Below are 3932 nucleotides of genomic sequence, written 5' to 3'. Positions count from 1 at the left end.
GTGTGTGTGTGTGTGTGTGTTGTACACTCAGATTGTACACAGTAATACTGTTAATATATTTATAAACAGTAATACTGTTAATATATTTATATACAGTAATACTGTATAGGAGCTGTTTTTTAACTTATCAATCGATTTATTTTTCTTTTAATTTTCTTTGGAGGTCAATAAGTTGTTTTGGGAACCAAGACGATCTGACATTAACGCCCCATCCTCCCTGAACCACATGGCGTGTAAGCTGCACTCTAAGTAAGCTGACGACAGTCAGACGACTGTCAGAGTGACGGCTGCCAGTCGTCACCGTCACTCTGCCGACTGTCAGCCGTCACTCTGCCGACTGTCAGACGACTGTCAGCCGTCACTCTGCCGACTGTCAGACGACTGTCAGCCGTCACTCTGCCGACTGTCAGACGACTGTCAGCCGTCACTCTGCCGACTGTCAGCCGTCACTCTGCCGACTGTCAGACGACTGTCAGACGTCACGTCTTGTGATTGGGTCAGAAAGCGGGCTTGTCGGGGGCGCAGCTTCACCTTCGTTTTAATATTTTTTAAACAAATTGATCTTGTTGTTGTTGTGAATTTTAATTTTTTCGCTGTGAAGAAATATTAGCAATAGAGAAATATTGATCATAAGACATAAATGATTGATCAGTGTTAATAACGATGTGTTTGACTCGGAGGAATCTGAGTCTTTAATCTGCTGTAAAAATGTCACAAGTACATGTTTGCATGAGAAAGGTTAGACATATACAGCGCGCATAAAAAGAATGCCCCTCCTTCCTGTTTTACTGATAAATATTTTGCTGATCAGCAGAACTATTTAACATCAAAGTGAAAAAAACTAATCTCTACAAATCTAAAATACAAAATAAATTATTCCAGCGTTCAGACAAGTTTAGATTGTCAGAGAGACAATACAGGAACATTTTCAGTGTTAAATATCAGAGTGCAGAAACAAGAAAATGTCAGTTTTTGAATGATTTGGGTTGATGTGTAGAAGGTTTTTTTTCTGTTGCTCAGCGTGAAAACATAATTTCATCCACTGAGATAAAAGTGATAAAACGGTAAAGAGCGAGGAGGTGAATTCTCTTTAAAGGCAGCAGGTCATAGATGAACAGGAGTTTCTGGCTGCACAGTGTCTTTCTGTGTTTCTGTGAATGAAATGTGTTGAAGGGAAGTGATGTAATGGGAAACGTGAGTTAGCCAAGTTAATGCTGAGATGATGAATGACTGTTGAATGTAACTACAAACTGTTGATGTAGTCGGTAGTTTACAGTAACAATATGTACAGAGTTATTGAATATTACGGATCATTTTTAACCTGCAGTGTCGTGTTGTTCCTCCGCTGCTGTTCAACTGCACCGAAAACAGCATTTAGATCTGAAACTGAAGCTCGGTCGTCTTTTCAGAGGTCACTGATTCACCTGGATTTATTGTTTTCAAGAACGTGAACCGATGTAAAATAGTTTTACTCCAGTGATCCAGATCACTCAGTAAACCTGGTTCAGGAGCAGGTCGCTGAGATCTGAAGGATTCTAAACATGTAAACGCCTCACAGATCAACAGGTGTGACACCTGGTTTCAGATCAACAGTTAAACTGTACAGAAACACTAAATAGTTCAAACCAGCAGATAATGTGATGAAAACAAATGAGTTCAGGCAGCTGCGACAGAAATAACTTTTTCATTTGTTATATTGACTTTATTGTCCATGAAAAGAAAGTTTAAAGTCAAAGTGCATCACAGAATCAAATTATCAGACTATATCTATATCTATATATAAACCTTTATTTAAACAGGCAAAGATACAAATTTACACAAAGTTTACAAGATATTTCCATAGACAAAAATGCAATGAGTTCAAAAATGTAAAACAAACGAAATTAGAAAGACATAATGTAGAGATCTACCTATCGTTAATAATATTATTATCCTAAAAGGAAAGATTTAATCTAAAAATCATTCAATATCTGATCAGAGATAAAGGAGCGAACCTCCACAGTGACTGAAGTTAGAAACAAAATCTCCCAGACTGAATCATGACAACGTGTAGATGTGAAAAAGAAGCAGTAATTATTTAGGAGTTTATTAATCTCTTCTTCGTTCTCTCTGTCAAACTTTAATGAGCTGCGGGGGAACGAGCTTTTGGTCCACGTGGATTTAAATGCTGTTTTCTCTGCTTTTATAAATGAATTAACACGCTTTGTTTTGGTCGACACCATACCAAAGTTATCTGCAATATACTGCACTGCATGATGGGATTCTTCCAGATAACTTCTATGCTGTTTATTCTTTGAATATTCTTCCATCTGCCAAGAAAGTACTGCGACGTATCCGATGCTATAACTGATCTGCATACTTGAAATACCAGTCAGAGTATGGAAAATAAAGTATATCATGTTATTGTGTACAAATGTGATTAATAAGTATTCTGGATATATTTACAGTATATAAATATACATTAAAATTCTTTATTTATTGTCTGCGTTGGTTGTTTGTGTTTATCTCAGACGGATCACATGAAGTAGTTTTTACAGTTTAGTCTGGTTAATCAAATTTCACAGCAGTAAACAACTGTTATGAAATTATTTTTGTCTCAGGACCGACATCAGACCATAATCCATAATAAAAAAGGATCTTTGTCATGATGAGGCGAGGGATCCTCTTCAAAGCTGTAGAAGTTGATCACACCTTTGCTCCTAATGTCTACGAAGGTTCTCAGTCATCCAGGTCATAGTTATCCAACGAAGGTTAAAGTCAAGGGCAACTGGACTTGGTTGAAGATACTGGAAGACGTTTCGTCCCTCATCCAAAGGACTTCTTCAGTTCTGACTGACCTGCAGGGAAACTCAGCTATTTAACCTCAGTGGGGTCGTTGGCCGGGTCATCGATACCGCTGGTTCGTTAGTGTTCCTTGTTGCTGTGACGACAGTCGTTACAGTCGTTAAGACTACCTGTGGCCAAGACTGAAGGACCATCGTTGGTATCTTCACCTGAGGCCAATAGGTTACGTTTGTTGAGTTTCCTGGGAAGTGATGAAAGGACAGCATTGTAAGTGGGGGATAAGTGGTGGCGTAGACCCCCTCCCCTGTTCAATGACGATGATTGCTTTTCTTGTGTTTGGGTGTGCGGTCTTTGGGGTGGACCAGCATCTGTCTTCGTGTGTTCTTGGGTTTAAAAAACACAGGGATGTTATGTTTGTTGAAAATCCTCCTGAGTTTCTCTGATACTCCAGACACGTATGGAATCACAATGTTGTTGCGTTTGACCTTCTTTTCCTCCTCCCCTGTAGTTTTGTTCTTCTTGGATCTTGTGGCTGTTTTCACAAAGGTCCATTTAGGGTATCCACAGGCTGTAAGTGCCCCCTTCAGGTGGTTCTGTTCCTTCTCTCTGGCTTGGGCGCTTGTAGTCCTTTGGATGAGGGACGAAACGTCTTCCAGTATCTTCAACCAAGTCCAGTTGCCCTTGACTTTGCTCCTAATGTTTGACTCTGACTACATCCAATACTGTGTCACAATATTAGAGTGAAGCTAGCTTAAATTGCCATTTTCAAAGGAAATGTTGGGATTCCCATTGACACACACCCTTCATACACACACAATAGATTATAATACATTCATTATAGTTTGATGGGGTTAGGGTTTAAGGGATAAATAACCATCGGTAGAGGTACTGACAATGTAAATTTTTGATAGGAAGGTCATAGAACAATAGTAGTTGAACCATTGGAATCAGGAGAGCCAATCCATCTTATATGCTGTTGTTGGGGTTCAAAAGTGAAGTTGTTTTTTTCCATTGACTCCATATAGGAAGGTTGTAAGACAATGGGAGTAGCTCCATTGGACTCTGGGGTCATGCTGGTAGTTGGGGAAGCGGGAACTAAGTTGGATGTTAGCAGTCCAATGCAAAATCCACACAAAAGTTATGTTAAG

This window comes from Micropterus dolomieu, linkage group LG08, assembly GCF_021292245.1.
Source record: "Micropterus dolomieu isolate WLL.071019.BEF.003 ecotype Adirondacks linkage group LG08, ASM2129224v1, whole genome shotgun sequence".
Classification (NCBI taxonomy): Eukaryota; Metazoa; Chordata; class Actinopteri; order Centrarchiformes; family Centrarchidae; genus Micropterus; species Micropterus dolomieu.
Note: the sequence above shows the minus strand (reverse complement) of the source record.